The 13,295-nt window shown below is 37.2% G+C and overlaps 1 long non-coding RNA gene across 19 annotated transcripts in view; it reads right to left on the reverse strand.

The window, feature by feature from the left end:
* LOC102901561 overlaps positions 1 to 13,295 on the reverse strand; it is a 178,902-nt gene that overhangs the window by 128,013 nt on the left and 37,594 nt on the right. For 2 of the 19 annotated variants that reach the window (XR_002738117.2, XR_006589585.1), the window contains exon 1: positions 9,773 to 9,928. The exons of the other annotated variants lie outside the window; for them this stretch is intronic. This is a non-coding gene — a long non-coding RNA (uncharacterized LOC102901561). Of the gene's footprint in view, positions 1 to 9,772; positions 9,929 to 13,295 lie in introns of those variants that run through there. 19 annotated transcript variants of the gene reach the window in all.

Below are 13,295 nucleotides of genomic sequence, written 5' to 3' on the forward strand. Positions count from 1 at the left end.
GTCAAACCACTTTCAACACCCAGACCAAAACACACCTAGGATCTAGCATCATTTATTTGATTGGTGTGTGTGTGTCTGTGTAATTTTTAATTTTAATTTTTTTAACTCTAATTTTTTAAATTTCATTATTTCTACCTCATTAATTCTTTTTCTCCCTTCAAAATGACAAAACGAAGGAATTCACCCCAAAAGAAAGAGCACAAAGAAAAGACAGCCAGGGATTTAACCAACACAGATACAAGCAAGATGTCTGAACCAGAACTTAGAATCACGATAATAATACTAGCTGGAGTAAAAAATAGATTAGAATCCCTTTATGCAGAGATAAAAGAAGTAAAAAATAGCCAGAATTAAATAAAAAATGCTATAACTGAGCTGCAATTGTGGATGGATGCAGCAGCATCAAGGATGGATGAGGCAGAACAGAATCAGCGATATAGAGAACAAACTTATAGAGAATAACGAAGCAGAAAAAAAGAAGGAGATTAAGGCAAAAGAGCACTATTTAAGAATTAGAGAAATCAGTGACTCATTAAAAAGGAACAACATCAGAATCATAGGGGTCCCAGAAGAGGAAGAGAGAGAAATAAGGGTAGAAGGGTTATGTGAGCAAATCATAGTGGAAAACTTTCATAACCTGGGGAAAGACACAGACATCAAAATCCAGGAAGCACAGAGCACCTCCATTAGATTCAACAAAAACTGACCATCGACAAGGCATATCAGAGTCAAATTTGCAAAATACTCAGGCAAGGAGAGAATCATGAAGGCAGCAAGGGAAAAAAAGTCCCTAACCTACGAGGGAAGATAGATCAGGTTTGCAGCAGACTTATCCACAGAAACTTGGCATGCCAGAAAGGAGTGGCAGGATATATTCAGTGTGCTGAATCAGAAAAATACGCAGCCAAGAATTCTTTATCCAGCAAGGCTGTCATTCAAAATAGAAGGAGAGATAAAAATGTTTCCAGACAAACAAAAATTAAAGGAGTTTGTGACCACTAAACCAGCCCTGCAAGAAATTTTAAGGGGGACTCTGAGGAGAGAAAGGATGAAAAAAATATATATATATGTATGTATATATATATATATATATATATATATATATATATATGAATGAATACCAAAAGCAACAAAGATTAGAAAGGACCAGAGAACACCACCAGAAATTCCAACTCTACAAGCATCATAATGGCAATAAATTCATAACTTTCAGTACTCACTCTAAACATCAATGGACTCAATGCTCCAATCTAAAGACTTAGGGTAACAGAATGGATAAGAAAACAAGATCCATCTATGTGCTGTTTACAAGAGACCCACTTTAGACCTAAAAACACCTTCAGATTGAAAATAAGGGGATGGAGAACCATCTATCATGCTAATGGTCAACAAAAGAAAGCCGGAGTAGCCATACTTATATCATGCAATCTAGAGTTTAAAATAAAGACTGTATCAAGAGATGCAGAAAGACATTATATCATAATCAAGGGGTCTATCCACCAAGAAGACCTAACAATTATAAACATTTATGTGCCAAATGTGGAGCACCCAAATATATACATCAATTAATCACAAACATAAAGAAACTCATCGATAGTAATACCATAATAGTAGGAGACATCAACACCCCACTCACAACAATGGACAGATCATCTACTCAAAAAATCAGCCAGGAAACAATGGTTTTGAATGATACACTGGACCAGATGGACTTAACAGATATACTCAAAACACTCCATCCTAAAGGAGCAGAATATACATTCTTCTCCAGTGCACATGGAACATTCTCCAGAATAGACCATACACTGGGACACAAATCAGCCCCAAGTAAGCACAAAAAGATTGAGATCATACCATGCATATTTGTAGACCACAATGCTATGAAATTCATAATCAACCACAAAAGAAAATTTGGAAAGGTAACAAATACTTGGAGACTGAAGAACATCCTACTAAAGAATGAATGGGCTAACCAAACAGTTAAAGAGGAAACTAAAAAGTACATGGAAGTCAATGAAAATGATAACACCACAACCCAAAACCTCTGGGATGCAGCAAAGGTGGTCATAAGAGGAAAGTATATAGCAATCCAGGCCTTCCTAAACAAGGAAGAAAGATCTCAGATACACAACCTAACCTTACACCTTAAGGAGCTGGGAAAAGAACAGCAAATAAAACCCAAAACCAGCAGAAGACAGGAAGTAATAAAGATTAGAGCAGAAATTAATGCTATCAAAACCAGAAAAAAACCCAGTAAAACAGATTAATGAAACCAGAAGCTGGTTCTTTGAAAGACTGAACAAAATTGATAAACCACTAGCCAGTTTGATAAAAAGAAAAAGAAAAGGACCCAAATAAATAAAAGAAAGAATACAAGAGGAGAGATCACAACCAACACAACATAAATAAAAACAATAATAAGAGAATATTATGAGCAATTATATGCCAATAAAATGGGTAATCTGGAAGAAATGGACAAATTCTTAGAAACATATACACTACCAAAACTGAAACAGGAAGAAATAGAAAATTTGAACAGACCCATAACCAGTAAGGAAATGGAATTAGTAATCAAAAATCTTCCAAAAAACAAGAGTCCAGGGCCAGATGGCTTTCCAGGGGAATTCTACCAAACACTTAAGGAAGAGGTAACACCTATTCTCTTGAAACTGTTCCAAAAAATAGAAATGGAAGGAAAACTTCCAAACACTTTCTATGAAGCCAGCATTACCTTGATTGCAAAACCAGACAGAGACCCCACTAAAAAGGAGAACTATAGACCAATTTCCTTGATGAACATGGATGCAAAAATCCTCAACAAGATATTAGCCAACCGGATCCAACAATACAGTAAAAAATTATTCACCACGACCAAGTGGGATTTATACCTGGGATGCAGGGCTGGTTCAATATCTGCAAAACAATTAACATGATTCATCACATCAATAATGAAAGGACAAGAACCATATGATCCTTTCAATAGATGCAGAGAAAGCATTTGGCAAAATACAGCATCCTTTCTTGATAAAAGACCTCAAGAAAGTAGGGATAGAAGGAGCATACCTCGAGATCATAAAAGCCATATATGAACAACCAAACACTAATATCATCCTCAATGGGGAAAAACTGACATCTTTCTCCCTAAGGTCAGGAACAAGACAAGGATGTCCACTCTCACCACTGGTATTCAACATAGCATTGGAAGTCTTAGCCTCTGCAATCAGACAACACAAAGAAATAAAACGCATCCAAATCGGCTAGGAGGAGGTCAAACTTTCACTCTTCGCAGATGACATGATACTCTATATGGAAAACCCAAAAGATTCCACCAAAAAACTACTACAATTGATTCATGAATTCAGCAAAGTTGCAGGATATAAAACCAACCCACAGAAATTGGTTGCATTCCTATAAACCAACAATGAAGCGACAGAAAGAGAAATCAAGGAATTGATCCCATTTATAGTTGCATCAAAATCCATAAAATACCTAGGAATAAATCTAACCAAAAAGGTGAAAAATCTACACATTGAAAACTATAGAAAGCTGATGAGAGAAATTGAATAAGTCACAAAGAAATGGAAAATGATTCCATGCTCCTGGATAGGAAGAACAAATATTGTGAAAATGTCGATACTACCCAAAGCAATCTACATATTCCATGCAATCCTTATCAAAGTAGCACCAGCATTCTTCACAGAGCTAGAACAAATAATCCTAAAATGTGTATGGAACCAGAAAAGACCCCAAAGAGCGAAAGCAATCTTGAAAAAGAAAACCAAAGCAGGAGGCATCACAATCCCAGACTTCAAGCTATCCTACAAAGCTGTAATCATCAAGACAGTATGGTACTGGCACAAGAACAGACATTCAGATCAATGGAACAGAATAGAGAACACAGAAATGGACTCACAAACATATGGCCAACTAATCTTTGACAAAGCAGGAAAGAATATAAAATGGAATGAAGACAGTCTCTTCAGCAAGTGGTGCTGGGAAAACTGGACAGTGACATGCAGAAGAATGAACCTGGACCACTTTCTTACACCATACACAAACATAAACTCAAAATGGATGAAAGACCTCAATGTAAGACAGGAAGCCATCAAAATCCTCAAGGAGAAAGCAGGCAAAAACCTCTTTGATTTTGGCCATAGCAACTTCTTACTCAACACGTCTCTGGAGACAAGGGAAACAAAAGCAAAAATGAACTACTGGGACCTCATCAAAATAAAAAGCTTCTGCACAGCAAAGGAAACAATCAGCAAAACTAAAAAGCAACTGATGGAATGGGAGAAGATTTTTGCAAATGACATATCAGATAAAGGGTTAGTATCCAAAATCTATAAAGAACTTATCAAACTCAACACCCAAAAAACAAATAGTCCAATGAAGAAATGGGCAAAAGACATGAATAGACACTTCTCCAAAGAAGACATCCAGATGGCCAACCGACACTTGAAAAAATGCTCAACATCACTCATCATCAGGGGAATACAAATCAAAACCACAATGAGATACCACCTTACACCTGTCAGAATGGCTAACATTAACAACTCAGGCAACAACAGATGTTGGTGAGATTGTGGAGAAAGAGGATCTCTTTTGCGTTGTTGGTGGCAATGCAAGCTGGTGAAAACAGTATGGAGGTTCCTCAGAAAACTAAAAATAGAACTACCCTGCAACCCATCAATTGCACTACTAGGCATTTATCCATGGGATAGCCAAAGTATGGAAACAGCCCAAATGTCCATCGATAGATGAATGCATAAAGAAGAAGTGGTGTGTATGTATATATATATATATATATATATATATATATATATATAATGGAGTATTACTTAGCAATCAAAAAGAATGAAATCTTGCCATTTGCAACTATGTGGATGGAACTGGAGGGTATTATGCTAAGTGAAATTAGTCAGTCAAAGAAAGACAAAAATCACATGACTTCACTCATATGAGGACTTTAAGAGACAAAACAGATGAACATAAGGGAAGGGGAACAAAAATAATATAAAAACAGGGAGGGGGACAAAACAGAAGAGACTCATAAATATGGAGACAAACGGAGGGTTACTGGAGGGGTTGTGGGAGGGGGGATAGGCTAAATGGGTAAGACACTTAGGAATCTACTCATGAAATCATTGTTGTACTATATGCTAAGTAATTTGGATGTAAATTTTAAAAAATTAAAGATAAAATTTAAAAAATAAATAAAAAAGGAAAAAAAGAAAAAAAAACATGAAGGATGTAAATGACTGGGAGAATGATGAAGAAGAAATCATTAAGAACATACTGGCTTCAGGTTGGATGTCTCTAAAGCAGAGCATAAATTTGCAATGCTTTAGGGGCTATCATCCAGAAGGGTGAAATGAAAATAAAATACAAAATAGGTACTCAAGAAGTTGACTTATAGATGAGGCTCATAAGTAGCAATATTGATCACTGTTGAAGACAGAAATGCAAAATGTAGTTTTTCACAAAATGGAGGGCTTTAAGAAAACAGAAATTTCCAAGTGGGAATGGGCTGTTCAAGATAGAGGTTTAATATAATAAGATGGGTCAGGATGTAAGTCATCAAGGCTGAAAATTTACCAGACTATTTCTTTAATGAGAACTATGATCTCAATTAGTCAGAGAGATGGACCCTTAAAGAGCCAAGTACGACAAACTTCAAAATTTTGACTTTAAAAATTTAAAGGTGAATCTCTGGTGGATTGGAACAAGGAATCACCAAACTCCAGAGCCTGTAGAAACTGCAGAAATTATCTATTTGTTTTAAAGAGAGCATATGGAGACACATCAAATTGGGTTACTTGCTCTAGATCCTATAGGAAAAAATTAATAGATTTACAAAATAAAAATGGTACATATGGATCCCGGAAGGACATTCAGTTAGCTATTGTTGAGTGAGAGGTGATAACAGGACTCTAAAACAAAAGTATCCATTTAGGAAAATAGTCATTAGCATGGAATTGAAGACTGGTACACAAAGGTCAGTCAAAAAAGAGAGTATAAATTCTAGTACAACTCCAAGAATTTGGCATTAGGAGAAGCCCATGAGTAGAAGGAGAACACAGGAGACGAAAAGAAAGAAAGAACAAAATTATTTAGATGAAGGATGTAGAAACACAGACAGAAAACAGAGAAAATGGAAGAGCTTGGGGGCAAGTTAGAATGACTTTCAAGAGGGACAGGAAAGCATAGTTATCTACAGAGCTATTTGCTGCTCATTTCAGATAGAAGGGAGACAGGATAGACATCAGATGTAAGAGAGAGGATATACAACAAAGCACATTGAGGTATTATATTATAATAATTAAGAACCTAGGTTCTGGAGATAAATCTAAATTCAGATCCTACTTTCTACTTAGCTATTGTGGGAATTTGGATGACTTGCATTCTAAATCCCATTTAAAAGCAAAAACCAAAACCTACAAATAACTACCTTTAAGAATTGTTTTGAGGCGCGCCTGGCTGGGTCAGCCAGTTGAGCGACCACGTCTTGATTTTGGCTCAGGTCATGATCCCGGGGTCCTGGATTGAGCCCCGTGGTGAGCTCTGTGCTGAGCATGGAACCTGCTTGGGATTCTCTCTCTCAGTAGTCTCTGCCCCTCCCCTGCTCTCTCTGTTTCTCAAAATAAACAACAACAACAACAACAACACAAAGAACTGTGGTAAAGATGAATAAGGTGGGAAATGGAAACAAGCAAGCAAGCAAACAAACAAAAAACACTTAAGTTTTAAAGCAGGCACATAGTCACATTTGCACATTACAAGTACTACCATGTGCAATACACAGATGTTGGTCCTAGAAGAGAGAGTTGAAAGAAGACTAGTTGAGAGACGGTGGTGAGTGTCTAGGCAGGAAAAAAAATGAAGACAGTTAAACTGAATCAATGAAAGTAGAGAACAGGACAAAGACTGACAAAGAGGCTGAAGTACAATACATCTTAAACCCAGGAACAATTTGAGAAATCCATGTTTTAAGTGAGCCCCATCAATGACGACAATCACAGGCAGATCTATCTGCTTGGGACATATTATGGCATTTGTGTCTTCTCTGTTGTGGATTATGGAATTGGAGGTATTATAGCAATCAGGATGCTGAGGATGAAGTGTTATGAGTGTGTTCTTGAACTATATCTCTGCGATACATATTTTGTGAGGATAACTGGTCTGTAGTGCATCCTGAAGTTAATATTTGGAAATAGAAGTTATATTTACATCTAAATCACATTTTAGTGTGGTAGCATAAAGGGGAAAATGTTTTTACTGTTCTCGGCAATAATGCTATATTTTACCTTCACTCTGGGGTTTTAGACAGAAAAATAAAGTGTTAGCAAAAAGAAATTAAATGGCTCTGTTGTGATATCTTTTTTACAGTTTATTATTTTTTAATCCAAATTTCATTCTATATGTGAGGATTCTATGAAAAACAAAAAAATGTAGAGAGACAGATTCAATATCCTTCTTCTCCTTTTGGAATTCGTTTACTGATAAAATGGCTATTCTGTCAAGAATTATCATCATAAAAAGAGACATCAAAAGAATCACTTTCTCTATTCCTTTTGGAGCAAATTATTTCTGCTGTTCTTTCATAAGTCACTGCTCTGACTGAGACAAACCTTACAACGGAAGACCACATTTCAGCCATTGATGTCCTGGTACCATAGACTCGTCAACCTATTGGACAAAAGTGCTTAAATATTTAATTACTTAACTGTTTATGAGAATATTTGACATTGAAGAATCTTTACCTTCTAAAAAAAATACGGACTCCAAGTTTCAAAGCATATGAAGTACCATGAGAAAGACAGAGATGAGACTACCAGAGGTCTCCTTGAAGATGATGTCTTAAAGATGGTCAAGCTGTGTGAACAGATGAAGTCTGTCTCATGGTGCTAGACTGTCAGCAGCAAAGCAGCTATTTTCATTCATATTACTGAATCAATCACTCTTTATTGCAATGTCATTCTATGAAACTGTTGATTCTTTTTCTTTAAAACTCTATTTAGTCTGATCTTAATATTGTTACACCAGCCTTCTTTCATTTATATTTGGCTATCTTGCCCATACCTCCTATTTTAAAGGTTTTTTTGTGAATTTCTCTGTAAGAAATAACTCTTGCAAACAACATTACTGAGCGTTTAAGCTGAGTTTCAAAAATCTAATCTGAAAGACTATTATAAACAGGCTTATTCTGTTAGCGTTTATTCTATTTATTTATTAACACTTGTTTTTTCTAGTTTTTTGCTCTGCTTGGGTAAATTTTTCTTTTTTCTTTTTATTTTTTTTTTAATTTGAGAGAGAGAGAGAGAGAGACAGACAGACAGACAGAGAGAGACAGAGACAGAGAGAGAGAGAATCTCAAGCGTGGAGCCCAACACAAGGCTTGATCACAGGACCCTGGGATCATGACCTGAGCCAAAATCAAGAATCAGACACTCAACTGACTGAGCTACCCAAGTGCCCCTGCTTGGACAAAGTTTTCTTTATCCCTTTCTTTTAAAATATGCTTTTCTGAGACAACTGATGGAATGGGAAAAGATATTTGCAAATGACATATTGGATAAAAGGTTAGTATCCAAAATCTATAAAGAACTTACCAAACTCCACACCCAAAAAACAAATAATCCAGTGAAGAAATGGGCAGAAGACATGGATAGACACATTTCCAAAGAAGACTTCCAGATGGCCAACAGACACATGAAAAGATGCTCAATGTCACTCATCATCAGGGAAATACAAATCAAAACCACACTCAGAAACCACCTCACACTGGTCAGAGTGGCTAAAATGAACAAATCAGGAGACTATAGATGCTGGCCAGGATGTGGAGAAATGGGAACCCTCTTGCACTGTTGGTGGGAATGCAAACTGGTGCAGCCGCTCTGGAAAATAGTGTGGAGGTTCCTCAAAAAGTTAAAAATAGATCTACCTTATGACCCAGCAATAGCACTACTAGGAATTTACCCAAGGGATGCAGGAGTGCTGATGCATAGGGGCACATGTACCCCCATGTTTATAGCAGTGCTTTCCACAATATCCAAATTATGGAAAGAGCCTAAATGTCCATCAACTGAGGAATGGATAAAGATGTAGTTTATATATACAATGGAATACTACTTGGCAATGAGAAAGAATGAAATCATGCCATTTGCAGCAACATGGGTGGAACTGAAGGGTACTATGCTAAGTGAAATAAGTCAGTCAGAGAAGGACAGATACATGTTTTCACTCATATGTGGATCCTGAGAAACTTAACAGAAGACCATGGGGGAAGGGAATGGGAAAAAAATAGAAACAGAGAGGGAGGTAGGCAAATCACAAGAGACTCTTGAATACAGAGAATAAACTGAGGGAGGATGGGGGGGCAGGGAGAGGGGAAAGTGGGTGATGGGCATTGAGGAGAGCACTTGTTGGGATGAGCACTGGGTGTTGTATGTAAGCCAATTTGACAAATAAATAAATAAATAAATAAATATGCTTTTCTGCTTTATTGGTTTGTAAATTTGAGATAAGAATTTTAAATGTTCACTGGTTACACTTAAAATTTTAATATATAGACCTCACTGTACATTTTTCTAATAAGCCAAAATTATTTCATTCCACTCTGTTCCTCCCAAGTAGAAAAGGACCCCCATGTGTTTTAACTCTCTTAACACTTCATCCACATGTTCCTTATTAAATTGTTTTCTAAACGTGTCAAGCACAAATAAATTATTATAGTAAATATTGAATTAAATGAACAAGTATATTTCATTACTTTTTATCATGCTATTTTTTCTCACACCAGATTCTTACACTCTTGCCTTTTCTTTATGTTGAAGTACCTCTGTTAGTAGTTCTTTCAAGAAAGTCTATGGGTAATAAACTCCCATTAGTCTGATTTTTTTTTTTTTACTTCATCCTAACTCTTGAATGACAGTTTAACTGGCTACAGAATTCTAAACTGCCAGTTATGTTAACTCAACACTTTGAAGATGCTACTCTGCTATCTTCTGGCTCGTATTGTTGTTGATGAGAAGCTTGCTATTTATTAACAGCCATATGTATGCAATCTTTCCTTTTATCGGATAATGTTATTTTTTATTTGCTAATTAATATTTTGTCTTTAACCTTAATGTTCTGTAGTTTTACTAAAATGTGTATAGTTATAAATTTATTTTAATCTGCTTTCTATTTGGCACTCAGCTCACTGGATTCGGCTGTGGACTATGTCTTACACTTTGGAAAATTCCCAGCCATTATCTCTTTCAATCTTGCTTCTTTGCCATTCTTTCTGTTCTCTTCTTACTGAATGCCTAGTAAATCAATATTGGTGTCTTCTAATCTGTTCCCTGTAACTCCAGACTAAAGTATCCCATCTACATCGGAAGTACGGCCTTCCAATCTCCATCCCTTCTGCTTTTGTCTGCTTATTTATCAATATCCTTTATTTTTTTTTATGAATGGTATCTTCTCATTGGTATCTTTGGACATTTAAAATTCCTTATTTAAATTGTTGGCTGTGCTTTTAGCATGATTGTTTCTCACTTTTTGCTTGTTGGTATTTTTTAATTTTTTTTTTAACATTTATTTATTTTTGAGACAGAGAGAGAGAGCACGAACAGAGGAGGGTCAGAGAAAGAGGGAGACACAGAATCTGAAACAGGCTCCAGGCTTTGAGCTGTCAGCACAGAGCCCGACGCAGGGCTTGAACCCACAGACCGTGAGCTCATGACCTGAGCTGAAGTCGGATGCTTAACCGACTGAGCCACCCAGGCACCCCTGGTTGTTTGTATTTTGATTTTCAGGCACCTCTTCACTGAGACTTCCCTCCTCTTTCTCCCTCCTTGCCTCATGCCCCATTTACACTCAAATTTATCTTTCTGTCAGTTATGTATTGATCTTCACACAAGTCCTTGAGATTGCTATAATAGCACCTGGTCTCACAGGGGCAGCTCAGTCCTGTCCTCCAAGCATAGCTGCAATACTGGGAATCCAGTCAGTGAACCATCGTGGAGCTTAATCTGGGCTTTGGCTGGTGAGGTGTGAGGCCATGCCTGCTTCCTCTTGGCTGTTTGGGAAAAAGCTTCACATAAGCCATCTTATCAGTAGGTGAATGTCAGCCGCAATGTGAGTTGGCCTTCTTTCACCAAGTGCGGGGCATGAGCACACCTCTGCTTTTAAGATAAAAGTTTGGTTTCTGTCTCCTGTGTCTGAGCACCAATTTTTATGGTATCACTTAAAGAAACCACCTTCATCTGCCTGCAGACTTAAAGCCAAGCAGCTTCTGTTTAAAAATACATTTTACTCTCTATGTTCTCCCCCATTTCCTCAAATACACATGAAAAAAAGTAAACCTTGGATTGTTGGTGTTATTCTTTTTGACTTCTAAACATCAAATTTGTGGATCCTAGAACATGACTTCTGTTCCTGTATCTACAATAATTCCTCTCTGTCCTACCTTGATAGAAAAATCTAAGATCTGGCCTCCTATCTGTTTATGCAAATAGAGATCTTTTCATCTGGATGTGTGATTCAGTTATATCTGGATTTTATATTTGGTATTCCCCACATAAACACACACACACACACACACACACACACACACACACACACACTCACTCTTGAGAATGAAAGAGAACAAATGTATACACATAGGGAAATGCAAGATTGCTAACATGGAACTCTGATGTATCATAATAAGGTGTGCTGTGGTCTTTGTTTTTCATTTTGTTTTATTTTGTTTTGCTTTTACTTTAGCTGGATAACAATGCATGCTTCCAAAAGTAACATTTCCTTTAATCAGGCCCAATACCCTGGAAGAGAGCCCATGAGAGCAAAGTTGATGACTGAATTCCCACAGCTTTCAAAATACTATTTTCCCTCGCTGAGCTGTCAGCCGTCAAAGGCAGAAACTATAGATTGCTAATACATGGCTATAGTCTAAGTGGTACAGCATATTCCTTGGTCTTGAAGAAATTGAAAAAGAAATCCCAAACTGCCCATAGCTTGCAGTGGTTTCATGTTCAGAAATCAAGAGGAATTTCCGAATGGAAAATTTATGGCTGATGGAACCTAAGTAGAGTGACAGAAGCTCATATGGAAAAACTATAAACAAATCTCAAGTGAAGGTCTTACCCAAGCCTACAGATTTTATATCTTGGGCAGAGGGGTCCAAGGGCATATTTCAAAGTTAACAAACTGATACATAAAACCATTCTTGTGACAGCAAAGGCTGCCTTCCCCGGGTCTATTTAAATTGCTCTATTCCTAAGGGACAGCAGAAGCCAATATTTAATGTGTGTGTGTGTGTGTGTGTGTGTGTGTGTGTGCGCGCGCGTGCGCACGTGTGTGTGATCTGCCTTGCTATTTGTCCTTTTTTTCTATCTTAAATCCAATTTTTTTAGTGTTCATTCTGGCTTCCCCAATTTCAATGTACTTTATATTTTAGAGCAATTAGTTTCATAGCAAAACTGAGCAAGATGTACACAGTTCTCATATACCCCCACAAGCCCACTCCCTCCGGTCTCCTCCACTATCAACATCCCACACAGGGTAACATTTGTTACAATTAACAAACCTATGATGGCATATCATCACCATTCAAAGAAAGATCATAATTTTCATTGCAGTTCACTCTTGGCATGGTACATTCTAAGGGTTTGGACAAATATGTAAGGATACATATCTACCACACAGAATAGTTTTATTTCCCTAAACTCCTCTGAGTTCTGCCTAGTCACCCCTCTCTGCTCTCTACCAACCATTGGCAACCACTGACTTTTTACTGACTCCATACTTTTGCCTTTTTCAGATTGTTATATAATTGGAATCTTGCAATATATAGTCTTTTCAGGTTGATTTCACCTAGTAATATTCATTTAAGTTTCTTCCATATATTTTATTTTCCTTTTTTAAGTTTATTTTGAGAGATAGAGAGCGAGTGAGGGAGGAGCAGAGAGAGGGAGACAGAATTCCAAGCCAGCTCTGAGCTGTCAGCACAGAGCTGGATGCAGGGCTCATACTCATAAACCATGAGATCATGACCGAAGCAGAAGTCAGACACTTAACTTACTGAGCCACCCAGGTGCTCCACTTTCATGTATTTTCATGGCTTGATAGTTTTTTTTTTCCCCAGTGCTGAGTAATTTCCCACTGTCTGGATTTACCACAGTTAATTTACCCATTCATCTTCTTCTTTTTTTTGTTTTAATGTTTATTTATTTTTGAGACAGAGAGAGACAGAGCATGAGCAGGGGAGGGGCAGAGAGAGAGGGAGACACAGAATCCGAAGCAGGCTC

The sequence above is a fragment of the Felis catus genome, chromosome E1 (genome assembly GCF_018350175.1).
Source record: "Felis catus isolate Fca126 chromosome E1, F.catus_Fca126_mat1.0, whole genome shotgun sequence".
NCBI classification, from domain to species: domain Eukaryota; kingdom Metazoa; phylum Chordata; class Mammalia; order Carnivora; family Felidae; genus Felis; species Felis catus.